Source organism: Oncorhynchus masou, chromosome 3 (genome assembly GCF_036934945.1).
Source record: "Oncorhynchus masou masou isolate Uvic2021 chromosome 3, UVic_Omas_1.1, whole genome shotgun sequence".
Classification (NCBI taxonomy): domain Eukaryota; kingdom Metazoa; phylum Chordata; class Actinopteri; order Salmoniformes; family Salmonidae; genus Oncorhynchus; species Oncorhynchus masou.
Genome location: NC_088214.1, coordinates 6,508,204 through 6,532,203, shown reverse-complemented (window position 1 = coordinate 6,532,203; position 24,000 = coordinate 6,508,204). Strand labels below are relative to the sequence as shown.

At 44.5% G+C, this 24,000-nt stretch overlaps 1 protein-coding gene across 1 annotated transcript in view; it reads left to right on the top strand.

Annotated features, from left to right (window-relative positions):
• LOC135509245 (receptor-type tyrosine-protein phosphatase F-like) overlaps positions 1-24,000 on the top strand; it is a 626,176-nt gene that overhangs the window by 232,279 nt on the left and 369,897 nt on the right.

Below are 24,000 nucleotides of genomic sequence, written 5' to 3'. Positions count from 1 at the left end.
TGCATCTGGGTCTCGCCTTGTGCCTTGATAAGATACGGTAATGTGAAGAACAACATGACCTGCACCAAAGTCAGATTAGGATATAGGCCAAGGACTAAATAAGTGTCACGAATCTCTTGCCGAATAAGGTGTATTTTTACCACTACTTTTTGCTTGTACTTTCACCACTTTTAGTCTTGAAATCTTTGGTTGTTTACTACATTACCTTACTTACTCTGTTTAGCACATGGCCTCACATGTGAATCCTTAAAGAGATGGGTGGAGCTAAAGCTTAAGAGGGTGTGAACGATGCTGAATGGGTGGAGATAAAGCTTAAGAAGGGTGTGAACGATGCTGAATGGGTGGAGCTAAAGCTTAAGAGGGTGTGAACGATGCTGAATGGGTGGAGCTAAAGCTTAAGAAGGGTGTGAACGATGCTGAATGGGTGGAGCTAAAGCTTAAGAGGGTGTGAACGATGCTGAATGGGTGGAGCTAAAGCTTAAGAAGGGTGTGAACGCTGCTGAATGGTTGGAGCTAAAGCTTAAGAGGCTGTGAACGATGCTGAATGGGTGTAGGCAAAGGAGAACTCTCCAGTAGGTGTACCAAAACATTCACGTGTCATTTTCTCAAAAGTGGGGTTACAAGTTTATCAACTTTCAAAGCAGAATTACTTTTTCATTGTTCCTCAACTGCAGTGTGTGATGTACTATTATCTAGCTCTGAGTCTCTACTTTTATCCAATGTTAAAAACACCATTTCAAATGTTGCTACGTAAGACCAAATCTAGGTGGTATAATGTGTTCTCAAGTATGGAGTGTATTCAACATTAAAATATATAAATATCTAAAAAGTTATTTTTGGGGGATTTTGTTCACTTTAAGACGTACTGTTTGAAACAATATACTGTCCAAGTACATTACATTTCCAGAGTGGGCTCTCTGCTAATTCTGAAATGTTGTGAGCACCACAAACTCAGTGAACGGTAAATGGATTTCAAAGGGAACTCCCTCTGCTGGTGATTTGCTAAATGTGAAATCCTAAAGGAGGGCTGTGATTGGTTATTGACCGAAATGTGAATTACTGTGTGTGAAATGGGTAACATCGTTAAAAGTAGAGCTCAGGACATTTGACGTGCTTGAAGAGTAGGCCATATTGTTCCAAACAAAACGTCTAAAAATAAGACATTTAAAAAGTTACTTTTGAGATAGTGTCAGACAAAAGGTTGGACACACCTACTCATTCAAGGGTTTTTCTTTATTTGTAGAAAATAGTACAGTGTCCAAACCTTTTTATTTTACCTTTATTTTACTAGGCAAGTCAGTTAAGAACAAATTCTTATTTTCAATGACTGCCTAGGAACAGTGGGTTAACTGCCTGTTCAGGGGCAGAACGACAGATTTGTACCTTGTCAGCTCGGGGATTTGAACTTGCAACCTTTTGATTACTAGTCCAACGCTCTAACCACTAGGCTACCCTGTCGCCCCCTTGACTGCCACTGTGTTTATATTAATATTTGTAAAGAATTTTTTCTTTTCTTTTGAAAAAACAACTTTTCTTTAGATTCTTTTGATGCCATTTCGTATCGTTTCATCTTAGCCATTTAGTTCTGCAAAAGACCTCTGCTTTTCTTCCTCTCTTTGTCCTTGAAAGCAAATGTTCTGTCTTGTGAAAATGTGTCATTATCCACTAAAACCCTTTGCAATAGTTCCAAAAGAAACAGAATAATTTTGTCTCTCCTAAAGTGTTATAGCCTATTCATTGGGAGCTGTGATATTTGTCCGTAGGAGAAGCTGCACTTACTGCTGTTAATATTAGATGATGTAGCCGATCAAGAAATGTTCATATTCAATATTTGTGAAATTCAAGGAAAACTGGTTAGATTAAAAAAAAAATCACTTTGTAGTAGTCACTCCATGGGGAAATAGTCAATGCACAGTGACAGGGCTGTGATGCAATGCTGTGGCGATACTCTTCCCGCTCTTAATATTTAAGTGATATAGCCGACATGGCAAAACTCCTTACTAAGATGTGAAGTGATCTAACCATCTTTCTCGTGAGAGACTTCCTTGAGCAGGAGATTAGTCCTGTGTGTTTATATGGCTAAATACTGTTGGAAGTAGTATGGCTACAGGTTCAACCTGCAACCTGGTTCAGGTTATCAGTCAACCTACCAGGGTAGTTACAAACAGCACAGGAATGAAATCAACATGTATTGATCACTTAAAAAAAACTGATGCTGCAGAAATGTGCTTTCAAGCAGTATCCAGATCCATAGGATGTAGTGATCACAATATGGTAGCCATGTCTAGGAAAACCAAAGTTACAAAGACTGGGCCTAATATAGTGTATAACATGTCAAACAAGAAGTTTTGTAGTGATTCATATGTTGATGATGTATATAATATTTGTTGGTGTGAAGTGAGGAGCAACCAGAAGCTGCACTTGACATATTTATGAAATTGCTTATTCCAGTTACTAATAAGCATGCAGCCATTTAATAAAATGACTGTAAAATCTGTTAAATCTCTGTGGATTGATGAGAAATTGAAAAAAAAAAATTATGGTTGAGAGGGATGAGGCAAAAGGAATGGTAAATAAGTCTGGCTGCACAGCCGATCGGCAAACGTGTTATGGCTTTGCACCTCCCTGCTATATTATGGAGAAAGAGTTACCTGTCTAACAGAACACAAGAGTGTGTTCTTTAATGGAAGCCTCTCCAACATAATCCAGCTAGAGTCAGGAATTCCCCAGGGAAGCTGTCTCGGCCCCTTACTTTAAAAAAATATCTTTACAGGTAATGTTCCACTGACTTTGAGTGAAATCACTGCAAAACTTAACAAAGAGCTGTAGTTCGTTTCAGAATGAGTGGCAAAGTAATAAGTTAGTCCTAAATATTTCCAAAACTGAAAGCATTTAATTTTGGGACAAGTCATTCACTAAACAATAAACCTCAACTAAATCTTGTAATACATCATGTGGAAATTGAGCAAGTTGAGGTGACTAAACTGCTTGGAGAAACCCTGGATTGTAAACTGTTATGGTCAAAACATATTGATACAACAGTAGCTCAGATGGGGAGATGAGGTCTGTCCATAATAAAGTGCTGCTCTGCCTTCTTAACAACACTATCAACAAGGCAGGTCCTACAGGCCCTAGTTTCTACCTTCTTAACAGCACTATCAACAAGGCAGGCCCTACAGGCCCTAGTTTCTACCTTCTTAACAGCACTATCAACAAGGCAGGTCCTACAGGCCCAAGTTTCTACCTTCTTAACAGCACTATCAACAAGGCAGGTCCTACAGGCCCAAGTTTCTACCTTCTTAACAGCACTATCAACAAGGCAGGTCCTACAGGCCCTAGTTTCTACCTTCTTAACAGCACTATCAACAAGGCAGGTCCTACAGGCCCAAGTTTCTACCTTCTTAACAGCACTATCAACAAGGCAGGTCCTACAGGCCCTAGTTTCTACCTTCTTAACAGCACTATCAACAAGGCAGGTCCTAACAAGGCAGGTCCTACAGGCCCTAGTTTCTACCTTCTTAACAGCACTATCAACAGGCAGGTCCTACAGGCCCAAGTCCTATCAACAAGGCAGGTCCTACAGGCCCTAGTTTCTTTCTTAACAGCACTATCAACAAGGCAGGTCCTACAGGCCCAAGTTTCTACCTTCTTAACAGCACTATCAACAAGGCAGGTCCTACAGGCCCTAGTTTCTACCTTCTTAACAGCACGATCAACAAGGCAGGTCCAACACAGGCCCTAGTTTCTACCTTCTTAACAGCACTATCAACAAGGCAGGTCCTACAGGCCCTAGTTTCTACCTTCTTAACAGCACTATCAACAAGGCAGGTCCTACAGGCCCTAGTTTCTACCTTCTTAACAGCACTATCAACAAGGCAGGTCCTACAGGCCCAAGTTTCTACCTTCTTAACAGCACTATCAACAAGGCAGGTCCTACAGGCCCTAGTTTCTACCTTCTTAATCAGCACTAGGCCCTAGTTTCTACCTTCTTAACAGCACTATCAACAAGGCAGGTCCTACAGTTTCTACCTTCTTAACAGCACTATCAACAAGGCAGGTCCTACAGGCCCAAGTTTCTGCCTTCTTAACAGCACTATCAACAAGGCAGGTCCTACAGGCCCTAGTTTCTACCTTCTTAACAGCACTATCAACAAGGCAGGTCCTACAGGCCCTAGTTTTGTTGCACCTAGACTACTGTTCAGTCATGTGGTCAGGTGCCACAAAGACGGACCTCGGAAAATTACAATTGTCTCAAAACAGGGCAGCACGGCTGACCCTTAAATGTACAAGGAGAGATAACATTAATAATATCCATGTCAATCTCTCATGGCTCAAAGTGGAGGAGAAATTACTTGTTTTTGTGTTGACATGCTGAATGTACCGAGCTGTCCATTTTTTTAAAACTACTAGCACACAGCTCAGACACCCATACATACCCCACATGACATGTCCCCAGAGTTCTCTTCACGATCAAGTCCAGAACAGACCATGTACATAGAGCCATGACTACATGGAACTCTATTCCACAGTACGACATAGAGCCATGACTACATGGAACTCTATTCCACAGTACTACATAGAGCCATGACTACATGGAACTCTATTCCAAATCAGATAACTGATGCAATCAGTAAAATAAGTAAAAAAAAAAAAGATACAGTAGATACAGTGCCTTCGGAAAGTATTCAGACCCCTTGACTTTTTCCACATTTTGTTATGTTAAAACCGTATTCTAAAATGGATTAAATAAAACAAATATTCTCAGCAATCCGCACACAATACCCCATAATGACAAAGCGAAAACAGATTTTTAGAAATGTTTGCAAATGTATTAAAGCTACAAAACAGATACCTCTTTATATAGCTATTCAGACCCTTTGCTATGAGACTCAAAATTTAGCTCAGGCACATCCTGTTTCCATTGATCATGCTTGAGATGTTTCTAAAACTTGATTGGAGTCCACCTGTGGTAAATTCAACTGATTGGACATGATTTGTAACGGCACACACCTGTCTATATAAGGTCCCACAGTTGACAGTATAAGTCAGAGCAAAAAACCAAGCCATAACGTTGAAGGAATTGTCCCGATCGAACATCTCTGGAGAGACCTGAAAATAGCTATACAGCAACACTCCCCATCCAACCTGACAGAGCTTGAGCGGATCAGCAGAGAAGAATGGGAGAAACTCCACAAATACAGGTGTGTCAAACTTGTAGCTTCATACCCAAGAAGACTCGCTTGTAATCGCTACCGGATGTGCTTCAACAAAGTACTGACTAAAGGGTCTGAATACTTATGTAAATGTGATATTTCAGTTTTCATATTTAAAAAAAATAAATACATTGGCAAACATTTCCTAAAATCCTGTCTTTGCTTTGTCACTGGATATTGTGTGTAAATGGATTGTTTTTATATAGCTGTAACATAACAAAATGTCCCAAGTCAACAAGTGGTTGAGTCTACTTTCCGAATGTGCTGTATGTGGTAGTAGAGTAGTGGCCTGAGGGAACACACTTAATGTGTTATGAACAGTGTTTTCAAATGGGTCCCATTCATGTCACATTTTAAATTGCATATTACTGCCTTCTAAAAATACCTGCCAAGGTGGCAGCAAATGGGGATTCAATACAAACACTGTACTGTGTCTGTGTGTGGGTGGTAGTGAGTACTGTACTGTGTACTGTGTGTGTTTGTGGGTGGTAGTGAGTACTGTACTGTGTGTGGCAGTGGGTACTGTACTGTGTACTGTGTGTGTTTGTGGGTGGCAGTGAGTACTGTACTGTGTACTGTGTCTGTGTGTGGGTGGTAGTGAGTACTGTACTGTGTACTGTGTGTGTTTGTGGGTGGTAGTGAGTACTGTACTGTGTCTGTGTGTGTTTGTGGGTGGCAGTGGGTACTGTACTGTGTACTGTGTGTGTTTGTGGGTGGTAGTGAGTACTGTACTGTGTACTGTGTGTGTTTGTGGGTGGCAGTGAGTACTGTACGGTGTACTGTGTGTGTTTGTGGGTGGCAGTGAGTACTGTACTGTGTACTGTGTGTGTTTGTGGGTGGCAGTGAGTACTGTACGGTGTACTGTGTGTGTTTGTGGGTGGCAGTGAGTACTGTACTGTGTACTGTGTGTGTTTGTGGGTGGTAGTGAGTACTGTACTGTGTACTGTGTGTGTTTGTGGGTGGCAGTGAGTACTGTACTGTGTACTGTGTGTGTTTGTGGGTGGCAGTGAGTACTGTACTGTGTACTGTGTGTGTTTGTGGGTGGTAGTGAGTACTGTACTGTGTACTGTGTGTGTTTGTGGGTGGTAGTGAGTACTGTGTACTGTGTGTGTTTGTGGGTGGTAGTGAGTACTGTACTGTGTACTGTGTGTGTTTGTGGGTGGTAGTGAGTACTGTACTGTGTCTGTGTGTGTTTGTGGGTGGCAGTGAGTACTGTACTGTGTACTGTGTGTGTTTGTGGGTGGTAGTGAGTACTGTACTGTGTCTGTGTGTGTTTGTGGGTGGCAGTGAGTACTGTACTGTGTACTGTGTGTGTTTGTGGGTGGTAGTGAGTACTGTACTGTGTACTGTGTGTGTTTGTGGGTGGTAGTGAGTACTGTACTGTGTGTGGCAGTGGGTACTGTACTGTGTACTGTGTGTGTTTGTGGGTGGTAGTGAGTACTGTACTGTGTACTGTGTTTGTTTGTGGGTGGCAGTGAGTACTGTACTGTGTCTGTGTGTGTTTGTGGGTGGTAGTGAGTACTGTACTGTGTACTGTGTTTGTTTGTGGGTGGCAGTGAGTACTGTACTGTGTACTGTGTCTGTGTGTGTTTGTGGGTGGCAGTGAGTACTGTACTGTGTACTGTGTGTGTTTGTGGGTGGCAGTGAGTACTGTACTGTGTCTGTGTGTGTGTTTGTGGGTGGTAGTGAGTACTGTACTGTGTACTGTGTGTGTTTGTGGGTGGCAGTGAGTACTGTACTGTGTACTGTGTCTGTGTGTGTTTGTGGGTGGTAGTGAGTACTGTACTGTGTACTGTGTCTGTGTGTGTTTGTGGGTGGTAGTGAGTACTGTACTGTGTACTGTGTGTGTTTGTGGGTGGTAGTGAGTACTGTACTGTGTACTGTGTGTGTTTGTGGGTGGTAGTGAGTACTGTACTGTGTACTGTGTGTGTTTGTGGGTGGCAGTGAGTACTGTACTGTGTACTGTGTGTGTTTGTGGGTGGTAGTGAGTACTGTACTGTGTACTGTGTTTGTTTGTGGGTGGCAGTGAGTACTGTACTGTGTACTGTGTGTGTTTGTGGGTGGCAGTGAGTACTGTACTGTGTACTGTGTTTGTTTGTGGGTGGCAGTGAGTACTGTACTGTGTACTGTGTGTGTTTGTGGGTGGCAGTGGGTACTGTACTGTGTACTGTGTGTGTTTGTGGGTGGTAGTGAGTTGTGTACTGTGTGTGTTTGTGGGTGGTAGTGAGTACTGTACTGTGTACTGTGTGTGTTTGTGGGTGGTAGTGAGTACTGTACTGTGTACTGTGTCTGTGTGTGTTTGTGGGTGGTAGTGAGTACTGTACTGTGTACTGTGTTTGTTTGTGGGTGGCAGTGAGTACTGTACTGTGTACTGTGTGTGTTTGTGGGTGGCAGTGGGTACTGTACTGTGTACTGTGTTTGTTTGTGGGTGGCAGTGGGTACTGTACTGTGTACTGTGTGTGTTTGTGGGTGGCAGTGGGTACTGTACTGTGTACAGTGTGTGTTTGTGGGTGGCAGTGAGTACTGTACTGTGTCTGTGTGTGTTTGTGGGTGGTAGTGAGTTGTGTACTGTGTGTGTTTGTGGGTGGTAGTGAGTACTGTACTGTGTACTGTGTGTGTTTGTGGGTGGCAGTGAGTACTGTACTGTGAACTGTGTGTGTTTGTGGGTGGCAGTGGGTACTGTACAGTGTGTGTTGGTGGGTGGCAGTGAGTACTGTACAGTGTGATGATGGAACCTGAGGTGTGACCTTTGGCTGTGACCTCTGTCTGTCTCAAACATTCCATCATATGTGAGGCAGCCAACTCAGCCCGGTGTGTGTGGGGGTGGGTGGGCGGGATGGGATGTACTACTAAGGCACTCCAGCATCGCATGCTATTCCACCGTGTGTGTGTGTGTGTGTGTGTGTGTTTAATGGAATGTAGCAGCAGTAGGATTGCAGACCCCCAGTCTGTACCGTAGCCAGAACAGATCGCATCACAGTCACTCCCTTCCAACTGCCTCATTCCAAATCCTGTCCCTACGCCTTCCGCAAGATGACTGTGTGTGTGTGTGTGTGTGTGTGTGTGTGTGTGTGTGTGTGTGTGTGTGTGTGTGTGTGTGTGTGCTAGGGATGTGACAAATAAAAACATTTACTTAGCGTTTAAAATGCAGTTTTACCGTTTACATTTTTCAAAAAAAATAAAAATTATTCATAAAATGACGTGATTCACAATGTAGATATGGTTCTGTGTATTACCTCTAGGGGGCAGTGCAGTCCTGGTTAATTACCAGAGAGGACTCACCTTTCTACTTTCCCCACCCATGGTGATATACTAGAGAGGACTCACCTTCCTACTGCCCCCCACCCATGGTGATATACTAGAGGACTCACCTTCTTATTGTCCCTCACCCATGGTGATATACCAGAGTGGACTCACCTTCCTACTGTCCCCACCCATCGTGATATACCAGAGTGGACTCACCTTCCTACTGTCCCCCACCCATGGTGATACACTAGAGAGGACTCACCTTCCTACTGTCCCCCACCCATGGTGATATACTAGAGAGGACTCACCTTCCTACTGTCCCCACCCATGGTTGATATACCAGAGAGGACTCACCTTTCTACTGTCCCCCACCCATGGTGATATACCAGAGAGGACTCACCTTCCTACTGTCCCCACCCATGGTGATATACTAGAGAGGACTCACCTTCCTACTGTCCCCCACCCATGGTGATACACTAGAGATGACCCACCTTCCTACTGTCCCCACCCATGGTGATACACTAGAGAGGACTCACCTTCCTACTGTCCCCCACCCATGGTGATATACTAGAGATGACTCACCTTCCTACTGTCCCCCAACTATGGTGATATACTAGAGAGGACTCACCTTCCTACTGTCCCCACCCATGGTGATATACCAGAGAGGACTCACCTTCCTACTGTCCCCACCCATGGTTGATATACCAGAGAGGACTCACCTTTCTACTGTCCCCCACCTATGGTGATATACTAGAGAGGACTCACCTTCCTACTGTCCCCCACCCATGGTGATATACCAGAGAGGACTCACCTTCCTACTGTCCCCACCCATGGTGATATACTAGAGAGGACTCACCTTCCTACTGTCCCCCACCCATGGTGATACACTAGAGATGACCCACCTTCCTACTGTCCCCACCCATGGTGATACACTAGAGAGGACTCACCTTCCTACTGTCCCCCACCCATGGTGATATACTAGAGATTACTCACCTTCCTACTGTCCCCACCCATGGTGATATACCAGAGAGGACTCACCTTCCTACTGTCCCCACCCATGGTGATATACTAGAGAGGACTCACCTTCCTACTGTCCCCACCCATGGTGATATACTAGAGAGGACTCACCTTCCTACTGTCCCCACCCATGGTGATATACTAGAGATGACTCACCTTCCTACTGTCCCCCAACTATGGTGATATACTAGAGAGGACTCACCTTCCTACTGTCCCCACCCATGGTGATATACCAGAGAGGACTCACCTTCCTACTGTCCCCACCCATGGTGATATACTAGAGAGGACTCACCTTCCTACTGTCCCCACCCATGGTGATATACTAGAGAGGACTCACCTTCCTACTGTCCCCACCCATGGTGATATACTAGAGAGGACTCACCTTCCTACTGTCCCCACCCATGGTGATATACCAGAGAGGACTCACCTTCTTACTGTCCCCACCCATGGTGATATACCAGAGAGGACTCACCTTCTTACTGTCCCCCACCCATGGTGATATACCAGAGAGGACTCACCTTCTTACTGTCCCCACCCATGGTGATATACCAGAGAGGACTCACCTTCTTACTGTCCCCCACCCATGGTGATATACCAGAGAGGACTCACCTTCTTACTGTCCCCACCCATGGTGATATACTAGAGAGGACTCACCTTCCTACTGTCCCCCACCCATGGTGATATACTAGAGGACTCACCTTCTTACTGTCCCCCACCCATGGTGATATACTAGAGGACTCACCTTCTTACTGTCCCCCACCCATGGTGATATACTAGAGGACTCACCTTCTTACTGTCCCCAACCATGGTGATATACTAGAGAGGACTCACCTTTCTACTGTCCCCCACCCATGGTGATATACTAGAGGACTCACCTTCTTACTGTCCCCCACCCATGGTGATATACTAGAGGACTCACCTTCTTACTGTCCCCCACCCATGGTGATATACTAGAGGACTCACCTTCTTACTGTCCCCACCCATGGTGATATACTAGAGGACTCACCTTCTTACTGTCCCCCACCCATGGTGATATACTAGAGGACTCACCTTCTTACTGTCCCCCACCCATGGTGATATACTAGAGGACTCACCTTCTTACTGTCCCCCACCCATGGTGATATACTAGAGGACTCACCTTCTTGCTGTCCCCCACCCATGGTGATATACTAGAGGACTCACCTTCTTACTGTCCCCAACCATGGTGATATACTAGAGGACTCACCTTCTTACTGTCCCCCACCCATGGTGATATACTAGAGGACTCACCTTCTTACTGTCCCCCACCCATGGTGATATACTAGAGGACTCACCTTCTTACTGTCCCCCACCCATGGTGATATACTAGACTACTCACCTTCTTGCTGTCCCCCACCCATGGTGATATACTAGAGGACTCACCTTCCTACTGTCCCCACCCATGGTGATATACTAGAGGACTCACCTTCTTGCTGTCCCCCACCCATGGTGATATACCATGGTATTAATGCTGCTTGATTAGGTCCTCTACTGTGTGCCTCTTCTCCATGTTGTCAGCACATCATTCTCGTCAGTGGGATGACTCATTGACAGTGTGTTTGTAGACGTTCAACAATCTGTTGTTGATGCCGCGTCAGGTGTTTTGGAGAATACATCTCCTGTCACCATCACACTACCACCTCCATTCTGGACCCTAAACCATCACACTACCACCTTCATTCTGGACCCTAAACCATCACACTACCACCTCCATTCTGCACCCCAAACCATCACTACCACCTCCATTCTGGACCCCATACCATCACACTACCACCTCCATTCTGGACCCCAAACCATCACTACCACCTCCATTCTGGACCCCAAACCATCACTACCACCTCCATTCTGGACCCCAAACCATCACTACCACCTCCATTCTGGACCCCAAACCATCACTACCACCTCCATTCTGGACCCCAAACCATCACACTACCACCTCCATTCTGGACCCCAAACCATCACACTACCACCTCCATTCTGGACCCCAAACCATCACACTACCACCTCCATTCTGGACCCCAAACCATCACACTACCACCTCCATTCTGGACCCCAAACCATCACACTACCACCTCCATTCTGGACCCCAAACCATCACTACCACCTCCATTCTGGACCCCAAACCATCACACTACCACCTCCATTCTGGACCCCAAACCATCACACTACCACCTCCATTCTGGACCCCAAACCATCACACTACCACCTCCATTCTGGACCCCAAACCATCACTACCACCTCCATTCTGGACCCAAACCATCACTACCACCTCCATTCTGGACCCCAAACCATCACTACCACCTCCATTCTGGACCCCAAACCATCACTACCACCTCCATTCTGGACCCCAAACCACCACTACCACCTCCATTCTGGACCCCAAACCATCACACTACCACCTCCATTCTGGACCCCAAACCATCACACTACCATCTCCATTCTGGACCCTAAACCATCACACTACCACCTCCATTCTGGACCCTAAACCATCACTACCACCTCCATTCTGGACCCTAAACCATCACACTACCACCTCCATTCTGGACCCCAAACCATCACACTACCACCTCCATTCTGGACCCCAAACCATCACACTACCACCTCCATTCTGGACCCCAAACCATCACCACCACCTCCATTCTGGACCCCAAACCATCACACTACCACCTCCATTCTGGACCCCAAACCATCACACTACCATCTCCATTCTGTTTTGACCGCTGGTATGGGGTTCTACCACCTCCATTCTGTTTTGACCGCTGGTATGGGGTTCTACCACCTCCATTCTGTTTTGACCGCTGGTATGGGGTTCTACCACCTCCATTCTGTTTTGACCGCTGGTATGGGGTTCTACCACCTCCATTCTGTTTTGACCGCTGGTATGGGGTTCTTGCTGTGGAATGCAGTGTTTCGTTTTTCACCAGGCATGATGAGACCCACGTCGTTCAAAAAAGTTATACCGTTGCCTCATCTGTCCATAGAACCTTCTTCCCGAGAGTCTTCATGTTCATCCATGTTCTTTTTTTTTGTTGACAAACTTGAGTTAACCTTTTGGACGACATGGGTCCCATTTGTGTGTGGCGAAAACCTTTAGGAACCTCATAACAACCGTCAAGCATGGTGGCGGTATTGTGATGGTTTGAGGAGGCTTTGCTGCCCCAGGACCTGGACGACTTGCCTTGATAGAAGGAACCATGAATTCTGCTCTGTATCAGTGAATTCTACAGGAGAATGTCAGGCCATCCATCTGTAAACTGAAGCTGAAGTGTAGCTGAGTTACGCAGCAAGACAATGATCCAAAACACACAATCAAGTCTAAATGAAAATAGCTAAAAAATCAACACATTTGAAGTTTTGTAATGGCCTAGTCAAAGTCCAGATCTAATCCCAATTGAGATGTTGTGACAGGACTTGAAATGAGCAGTTCATGCTTGAAAACCCATAAATGTTTCTGAGTTAAAGCAGTTCTGCTTGCAAGAGTGGGCCACAATTCCTCCACAGCGATGTGAGAGACTGATCAACAACTACAGGAAGTGGTTGGTTGGAGTCAGTGCAGCTACAGTAAATTCCTTCACAGCGATGTGAGAGACTGATCAACAACTACAGGAAGTGGTTGGTTGGAGTCAGTGCAGCTACAGTAAATTCCTTCACAGCGATGTGAGAGACTGATCAACAACTACAGGAAGTGGTTGGTTGGAGTCAGTGCAGCTACAGTAAATTCCTCCACAGTGATGTGAGAGACTGATCAACAACTACAGGAAGTGGTTGGTTGGAGTCAGTGCAGCTACAGTAAATTCCTTCACAGCGATGTGAGAGACTGATCAACAACTACAGGAAGTGGTTGGTTGGAGTCAGTGCAGATAAAGGTGGCAAATCCAGTTATTGAGTGTAAGGGGGCATTTTTTGCCTTCATGATGATGATGATGATGATGATGATGATCGGGAATGTTAGTTTTAGGTTAGGGTCTCAAATTAACAATCTCAAATTCTTTAAATGTTTAAAAGTATGTGTGCGTGCCTTTCCTCAGTACAATCACAATGTAACTGTCTGAACTTGGTTACAATGTAACTGTCTGACCTTTGTTACAATGTAACTGTCTGACATTTGTTACAATGTAACTGTCTGACATTTGTTACAATGTAACTGTCTGACATTTGTTACAATGTAACTGTCTGACCTTTGTTACAATGTTACAATGTAACTGTCTGACATTTGTTACAATGTTACAATGTAACTGTCTGACATTTGTAACAATGTTACAATGTAACTGTCTGACATTTGTTACAATGTTACAATGTAACTGTGTGACATTTGTTACAATATTACAATGTAACTGTCTGACATTTGTTACAATGTTACAATGTAACTGTCTGACCTTTGTTACAATGTTACAATGTAACTGTCTGACATTTGTTACAATGTAACTGTCTGACATTTGTTACAATGTTACAATGTAACTGTCTGACATTTGTTACAATGTTACAATGTAACTGTCTGACCTTTGTTACAATGTAACTGTCTGACCTTTGTTACAATGTTACAATGTAACTGTCTGACATTTGTTACAATGTTACAATGTAACTGTCTGACATTTGTTACAATGTTACAATGTAACTGTCTGACCTTTGTTACAATGTTACAATGTAACTGTCTGACATTTGTTACAATGTTACAATGTAACTGTCTGACATTTGTTACAATGTTACAATGTAACTGTCTGACCTTTGTTAACTTACAAAGTATCTCTGTGGGGGATCACTGGGGATCTCCCAAATCAGAGAGCACACAGAAACACTCACTGGGGATCTCCTGCAACAGAGAGGCCACAGAAACACTCACTGGGGATCTCCTGCAACAGAGAGCACACAGAAACACTCACTGGAGATCTCCCGAAACAGAGAGGTCACAGAAACACTCACTGGGGATCTCCTGAAACAGAGAGCACACAGAATCACTCACTGGGGATCTCCCGAAGCAGAGAGCACACAGAAACACTCACTGGGGATCTCCTGAAACAGAGAGCACACAGAAACACTCACTGGGGATCTCCTGAAACAGAGAGGCCACAGAAACACTCACTGGGGATCTGCGAAAGCAAAAAGAGATTGTAAATGAGACTGAAATGCAATAAGACACCTGGAAACGTTTCTTTTAACGTTCACAAACCCAGCAAGTTTTTGGAAAAGACCAGAAGTAGAAAAGAAAAAACATTGTAAAAAAATACTGTTCATGAGGAAAAATTAGAAGAAGAAAGTCTGTTATTTTTCATGATCGTTTTAAGTTGTATGCTTTTGATCTAGTGGATGTTTCCTCGTTCTGTCTCCATGTTTCCAGGGGTGTTCCAGTATTTTCCGCGTCAACACTTTTCTTGGGCCTGGTCTAGGCCTATATCCAGTATTCATGAAGGAAAACATTGATAGTTACATATCGCAATATTATTTTTGGATGATGTATTATTGGCCTACAGCCTAATATATCGCATATTTTTGTTGTTGTTGCTAGGTAGCATTAGCTAGAGCTAATCGGCATTTAAATAAAAAAAAATCCCTATTATTTGTTCTCCATCTAGCCAACATGTTTTCACAACTTTTATTTCCACGACTGATCGAAACTCATGTTATCGGGCTCTCTCCTTTCTCTTTTGTGGACATATAGTGAGCAATATGTTGGGAACATCAACTCGCCCTACATATAGAACTATGACAATGCCAATACATGTTGTATCGACACCTAAGTATTGTGATCATATCCTATCGGAATGTCCAGTCCTAATATCCAATCAGATTTCCCATTTAGGAAGGAAAACCATTTAACCGTACTGGAGGGGAAAAGGGTCAAATATTGTAGCTCCTTTTCCTCCGGAGCACCAAAGAAGAAGAAAGCATATAGGTCATTCTCTTCTCTGGGTGGCTTGTGGACCCCTCCCTTCTGGAGAGAGACATGGAGATTTACTGAGACTGAGATTCTTCAAGTAAAGAGAAGTTACGGCTGGCTTTGGCAAGAGTTTTAGCTCGCATCCCGAGCAATGCACTGCACGTCCTAGTTTGATGTTGGCAGTACAACATGTTTTAGGCCTATTGCATTTCTTCAATTAGAAGACTAAAGTGCTAGGAATAAACCGTTTATTTTTGGTTGAATATGCCTAGATAGCTAGCAAGGCTTGTAATAGCTTACTCTATAAAGCTAGTTTAAAAAAACATGATTTTTTAAATTGTACCTTTTATTTAACTAGGCAAGTCAGTTCGGAACAAATTCTTATTTTCAATGACGGCCTAGGAACAATGTGTTAACTGCCTTGTTCAGGGGGCAGAACAGCTGTGGGTCTCCTGTCTCCTAGTGAAGGAGACCTACAGGGGATATGAAGTTAATTAAGACAAGGTAGCTGAAGTGATGGAAACTTACATTCAGTTAAATGAAAGCAGAGTGGCTTTTAATTTAAATGAATTGACAAAGAGCTAGACATGAACAGTGTTTTTGGTTGAATGGATAGACCTAGTTAGCAGGACAAAGGCTTTCCTGCTCCAGCCCACATGAGGAAGGACAACACAATGGGCCCGTAAACGTTTTCAGCCTGGGACCCACATGAGGAAGGACAACACAACGGGCCCGTAAACATTTTCAGCCTGGGACCCACATGAGGAAGGACAACACAACGGGCCCGTAAACGTTTTCAGCCTGGGACCCACATGAGGAAGGACAACACAACGGGCCCGTAAACGTTTTCAGCCTGGGACCCACATGAGGAAGGACAACACAACGGGCCCGTAAACGTTTTCAGCCTGGGGCCCAAATGAGGAAGGACTACACAACGGGCCCGTAAACGTTTTCAGCCTGGGACCCACATGAGGAAGGACAACACAACGGGCCCGTAAACGTTTTCAGCCTGGGACCCACATGAGGAAGGACAACACAACGGGCCCGTAAACGTTTTCAGCCTGGGGCCCACATGAGGAAGGACAACACAACGGGCCCGTAAACGTTTTCAGCCTGGGACCCACATGAGGAAGGACAACACAACGGGCCCGTAAACGTTTTCAGCCTGGGACCCACATGAGGAAGGACAACACAACGGGCCCGTAAACGTTTTCAGCCTGGGGCCCAAATGAGAAATTCAGTGTTTCCATGGGATCCAAGCTCATGAAAACATACTACTATATGTAAATATTGGTACATTTCATTGCCCTTTTGCCTAGAACAAAAGCAATATAGACAAATAGCAATAATCAAAAATCAAATCAAATAACAATAAAATATCCATATATATATAATAATAATATAAATAGCTATTGATGCTTATTTTTCCCCATTAAAACATTACCTCTGTTCCTGTTAAAATACAATAAATACTTTTCATTCTGAACTGGAATAAAATGACTGAAGCAATACACACACACACACACACACACACACACACACACACACACACACACACACACACACACACACACACACACACACACACACACACACACACACACACACACACACACACACACACACACACGCACACACTGTCCTAATGAGAGGTGTGTGTCTGGTTGAAGTTTTCAACAAGTATGTCTAGTCTGGGCTCTGCTTTAGACAGTGTAACACTGAGGTCATACTCAGCATGAAGTCTGTTTAGGTACTTGTTTTGTACTTCCAGAGTTGAGAAACCCCGACTCACATAGGTATGTGGTGCTGACCTGGACCAGAACATCTACTGCTTTCTCAGTCAATCAGCAGACCTGCTGTAGATGAGCAACCCAGATCTGTGTGTTTGCCACAAAAAGCATCTCGCTTATTTAAAACAACAGGTGTAGACTAACAGTGAAATGCTTGCTTACGAAATCTTCCCAACAACGCAGAATACAATATTATAATAATCATTGAAAAAATATATATAAAAAAGAATAATGGTAACACAAGAAATACATACACAATGATGGCTTGGATATGTACCTTACCAGGCAACAGTTTGGACACACCTAGTCATTCAATGGTTTTTCTTTATTTTTTACTATTTTCTACATTGTAGAATAATAGTGAAGACATCAACACTGTGAAATAACACATATGGAATCATGTAGTAAACCACAAAAGTGTTAAACAAATCAAAATATATTTTATATTTCAGATTCTTCTGAAATATATAAAAAAAAGTAGCCAGCATTTGCCTTGATGACAGCTTTGCACACTCTTGGCATTCTCTCAACCAGCTTCATGAGGTAGTCACCTGAAATGCATTTCAATTAACAGGTGTGGCTGGTTAAAAGTTAATTTGTGGAATTTCTTTCCTCCTTGATGTTTTTGAGCCAATCAGTGGTGTTGTGACAAGGTATGAGTGGTATACAGAAGATGTCCCTATTTAGTAAAAGACCAAGTCCATATTATGACAAGAACAGCTCAAATAAGCAAAGAGAAAGAGAACAGTCCATCATTACTTTAAGACATGAAGGTCAGTAAATCCGGAAAATTTCAAGAATTTGAAAGTTTCTTCAAGCGCAGTCGCAAAAACCATCAAGCGCTATGATGAAACTGGCTCTCGTGAGGACCGTCACAGGAAAGACCCAGAATTCCCTCTGCTGCAGAGGATAAGTTCGTTAGTGTTACCAGTCTCAGAAATTGCAGCCCAAATAGATGCTTCACAGAGTTCAAGTAACAGATACATCTCAACATCAACTGTTCAGAGGCCTTCATTGTCAAATTACTGCCAAGAAACCACTACTAAAGGATAACCAATAAGGAGAAGAGATTTGTTTGGACCAAGAAACACGAGCGATGGTTCCAACCGCCGTGTCTTTGTGAGACGCAGAGTAGGTGAACAGATGATCTCTGCATGTGTGGTTCCCAGCGTGAAGCATGGAGGAGGAGGTGTGATGGTGTAGGGGTGAATTGCTGGTGACACTGTCAGTGATTTATTTAGAATTCAAGGCACACTTAAACAGCATGGCTACCACAGCATTTTGCAGTGATACTCTAACCTATCTGGTTTACACTTCGTTCGTTTCATTCGTTTTTCAACAGGACAATGACCCAACACACCTCCAGGCTGCGTACGGGCAGGCTGCTTGCCGTGCAGTAGCAGAGAGAACAGTCTATGACTTGGGTGGCTGGAGTCTGACAATTTTTAGGGCCTTCCTCTGATACCGCCTGGTATAGAGGTCCTGGATGTCAGGGAGTTCGACCCCAGTAATATACTGGGTTGTATATACTACCCTCTGTCGCAACTTGTGGTTGGATGCAGTTGCCTTACAAGGGCGATAGAGACAGTCAAGATACTCTCAATGGTGCAGCTGTAGAACTTTGAGGATCTGATGGCCCCATGCCATATCTTTTCAGTCTCCTGATAGAGACAGTCAAGATACTCTCAATGGTGCAGCTGTAGAACTTTGAGGATCTGATGGCCCCATGCCATATCTTTTCAGTCTCCTGAGGGGGAAGAGGCATAGTCGTGCATTCTTTACGACTGTCCTTGGACCATGATAGGGTTCTTAGCGATGTGGACACAGAGGGTCTTGAAGCTCTCGACCTGCTCCACTACAGCCCCATTGATGTGAATGGGGGCCTGTTTGTTTACCCTCTGTTTCCTGTTTTTTAATTTTTTTATTTTACCTTTATTTAACCAGGCAAGTCAGTTAAGAACACATTCTTATTTTCAATGACGGCCTGGGAACAGTGGGTTAACTGCCTATTCAGGGGCAGAACGACAGATTTGTACCTTGTCAGCTCGGGGGTTTGAACTCACAACCTTCCGGTTACTAGTCCAACGCTCTAACCACTAGGCTACCCTGTAGTCCACGATAAGCTCCCATATCTCGCACACTTTGAGGGAGAGGTTGTTGTCCTGGCAACACACTGTCAGGTCTCTGACCTCCTCCCGATAGGCTGTCTCATCGTTGAGGGAGAGGTTGTTGTCCTGGCACCACACTGTCAGGTCTCTGACCTCCTCCCTATAGGCTGTCTCATCGTTGAGGGAGAGGTTGTTGTCCTGGCACCACACTGTCAGGTCTCTGACCTCCTCCCTATAGGCTGTCTCATCGTTGAGGGAGAGGTTGTTGTCATGGCACCACACTGTCAGGTCTCTGACCTCCTCCCTATAGGCTGTCTCATCGTTGAGGGAGAGGTTGTTGTCCTGGCACCACACTGTCAGGTCTCTGACCTCCTCCCTATAGGCTGTCTCATCGTTGAGGGAGAGGTTGTTGTCCTGGCACCACACTGTCAGGTCTCTGACCTCCTCCCTATAGGCTGTGTCATTGTTGTTGATCAGGCCCACCGTTGTCATCGGCAAACTTGATGATGTTGTTGGAGTCGTGCACGGCCATGCAGTCGTGGGTGTACAGGGAGTATTGGAGGGGACTCAGCACACAGCCCTGTGGGGCAATAAAGCTTGCGTCATCTGTGGATCTGTTGGGGCGTATGCGTATTGGAATGGGTCCATTGTTTCTGGGATGATGGTGTTGATATGAGCCATGACCAGCGTGTCAAAGCATTTCATGGCTCCAGATGTGAGTGCTACGGGCGATTAGTCAATTAGACAGGTTACCTTGGTGTTCTTTGCCACAGGGTCTATGGTGGTCTGCTTGACACACTTAGGTATTACAGGTTGAAAATGTCAGTGAAGACACTTGCCAACTGGTCGGCGCATGCTCTGAGTACGCATCCTGGTAATCCGTCCGGTCTTGTGAATTTTAACCTGTTTAAGGGTCTCGCATTGGCTACGGAGAGAGTGATCGCACAGTCGTCCGGAACAGCTTGTGCTCTCATGCATGGTTCAGTGTTGCTTGCCTCCAAGCTAGTATAGAAGCTATTTAGCTCATCTTGTAGGCTTGCAACACTGGGCAGTAAAGGTGATCTAGAGTTCGTTTCCTTCTAGTTTCACAGGTGACATGCTGTTAGAAATGAGGTAAAAAAGATTCAAGTTTTCCTGAAATCTGTGGATACCATTTTTATGTCTCTGCCTGCAGATTGAAGAAGGTTGCCAACCAGAGCTAGCACAATTGCTAACTAGCATTAGAGCAGTGACTGAAAGTCTATGGGTATCTTGCAGATCATTCATTGGTGAAATTAGTTAGGGAGGTGTATAGAGGAGAAGGTAGCTGAAGTGAGGTAAACTGAACTTATAAAGTCATAGAATACGTCATCATTAACACCTCTATTCCCCCCCGGGCTCCAGGCTCATTAATTTCAACATTTATAAATGTTTCAGTATTTGAGAGGTAGCTGCAAAAAAAAAAAGACAAGCCCACGTTGAATATTTTATTTTTCTAATTATTTTTGGACTGGTGTCCCTGTTAGCCAATTGAGAGTTTAGGATAATTTCTCTCCCCTCATTTCTCTCTCATAGTCCTTCAGCTGTCTGGATGGCCTGGTTAGTTAATACTGTCTCAATAGAATAGGAAAGCCTGCCCACTACATTTATTCCTGTTCTGTTATAAGGCAACAACAAAAGTTTTTTTTTTTTTTTTTGCAATCCACATTTGAAGTGATTTCACACCAATGGGAGAATGGACAGACATCGTTGCAAAAATTCACAATATAGGCATGGTGTTGCTGTTAGCCTACAAAGGTAGAAGGCTAGCCTGTATGAGCTGTTTAGCTCTATCAGTGTTTCCCCTACAGTGTCTTTGGAAAGTATTCAGACCCCTTGACTTTTTCCACATTTTATTAAGTTACATCCTTGTTCTATAATGTATTGAATCGTTCCCCCCCCCCATTAATCTACACACTATAACCCATAATGACAAAGCAAAAGCAGTTTTTACATTTTTTTTGTTGCCAATTTATTCAAAATAAAAACTGAAATATTACATTTACATAAGTATTCAGACCCTTTAATCAGTTATTTGTTGAAGCACCTTTGGCAGTGATTACAGCATCGAGTTTCTCACATTACTCTCTGCAGATCCTCTCAAGCTCTATCAGGCTTCTCATGGTCTGAGAGTCTTTAGGTGCCTTTTGGCAAACTCCAAGATGGGCTGTCATGTGCCTCTCCACTGAGGAGTGGCTTCGGTCTGGCCACTCTACCGTAAAGGCCTGATTGGTGGAGTGCCGCAGAGATGGTTGTCCTTCTGGAAAGTTCTCCCATCTCCACAGAGGAACTCTAGAGCTCTGTCAGAGTGACCATTGAATTCTTGGTCACCTCCCTGACCAAGGCCCTTCTCTCCCCGATTGCTCAGTTTGGCTGGGCGACCAGAGTCTTGGTGGTTCCAAACATCTTCCATTTAATAATGATGGAGGCCACTGTGTTCTTGGGGACCTTCAATGCTGCAGAAATGTTTTGGCAGCTTCGACACAAATCTGTGCTTCAACACAAATCTGTTCCTTACTCCAGATCTGTGCTTCAACACAAACCTGTTCCTTACATATGTCAACAAAATGTCTAGAATTGGAGGAATGATTTATACTATGCAGCTAAGACCCTACAAACAGAACATTACTGACCCTCCACCCTACAAACAGAGAACATTACTGACCCTCCACCCTACAAACAGAGAACATTACTGACCCTCCACCCTACAAACAGAGAACATTACTGACCCTCCACCCTACAAACAGAACATTACTGACCCTCCACCCTACAAACAGAGAACATTACTGACCCTCCACCCTACAAACAGAACATTACTGACCCTCCACCCTACAAACAGAGAACATTACTGACCCTCCACCCTACAAACAGAGAACATTACTGACCCTCCACCCTACAAACAGAGAACGTTACTGACCCTCCACCCTACAAACAGAGAACATTACTGACCCTCCACCCTACAAACAGAGAACATTACTGACCCTCCACCCTACAAACAGAACATTACTGACCCTCCACCCTACAAACAGAGAACATTAATGACCCTCCACCCTACAAACAGAGAACATTACTGACCCTCCACCCTACAAACAGAGAACGTTACTGACCCTCCACCCTACAAACAGAGAACATTACTGACCCTCCACCCTACAAACAGAGAACATTACTGACCCTCCACCCTACAAACAGAGAACATTACTGACCCTCCACCCTACAAACAGAACATTACTGACCCTCCACCCTACAAACAGAGAACATTACTGACCCTCCACCCTACAAACAGAGAACATTACTGACCCTCCACCCTACAAACAGAGAACATTACTGACCCTCCACCCTACAAACAGAGAACATTACTGACCCTCCACCCTACAAACAGAGAACATTACTGACCCTCCACCCTACAAACAGAGAACATTACTGACCCTCCACCCTACAAACAGAACATTACTGACCCTCCACCCTACAAACAGAACATTACTGACCCTCCACCCTACAAACAGAGAACATTACTGACCCTCCACCCTACAAACAGAGAACATTACTGACCCTCCACCCTACAAACAGAGAACATTACTGACCCTCCACCCTACAAACAGAACATTACTGACCCTCCACCCTACAAACAGAGAACATTACTGACCCTCCACCCTACAAACAGAGAACATTACTGACCCTCCACCCTACAAACAGAGAACATTACTGACCCTCCACCCTACAAACAGAACATTACTGACCCTCCACCCTACAAACAGAGAACATTACTGACCCTCCACCCTACAAACAGAGAACATTACTGACCCTCCACCCTACAAACAGAGAACATTACTGACCCTCCACCCTACAAACAGAGAACATTACTGACCCTCCACCCTACAAACAGAGAACATTACTGACCCTCCACCCTACAAACAGAGAACATTACTGACCCTCCACCCTACAAACAGAGAACATTACTGACCCTCCACCCTACAAACAGAGAACATTACTGACCCTCCACCCTACAAACAGAGAACATTACTGACCCTCCACCCTACAAACAGAGAACATTACTGACCCTCCACCCTACAAACAGAACATTACTGACCCTCCACCCTACAAACAGAGAACATTACTGACCCTCCACCCTACAAACAGAGAACATTACTGACCCTCCACCCTACAAACAGAGAACATTACTGACCCTCCACCCTACAAACAGAACATTACTGACCCTCCACCCTACAAACAGAGAACATTACTGACCCTCCACCCTACAAACATAACATTACTGACCCTCCACCCTACAAACAGAGAACATTACTGACCCTCCACCCTACAAACAGAGAACATTACTGACCCTCCACCCTACAAACAGAGAACATTACTGACCCTCCACCCTACAAACAGAGAACGTTACAGTGATGGATGACTCTCTCGTCTGTTGAAAGTGGTGTGTGTGTGTGCGTGCGTGCGTGTGCGTGTGTGTGTGTGTGCGTGCGTGTGTGTGTGTGTGTGTGTGCGTGCGTGCGCATGTGTGTGTGCGTGTGTGCGTGCGTGCTTCTTTAAATTGGCCCAGCTGCGTCTTTAAATTGGCCCAGCTGCGTCTTTAAATTGGCCCAGCTGCGTCTTTAAATGGGCCCAGCTGTGTCTTTAAATGGGCCCAGCTGCGTCTTTAAATGGGCCCAGCTGCGTCTTTAAATGGGCCCAGCTGCGTCTTTAAATGGGTCCAGCTG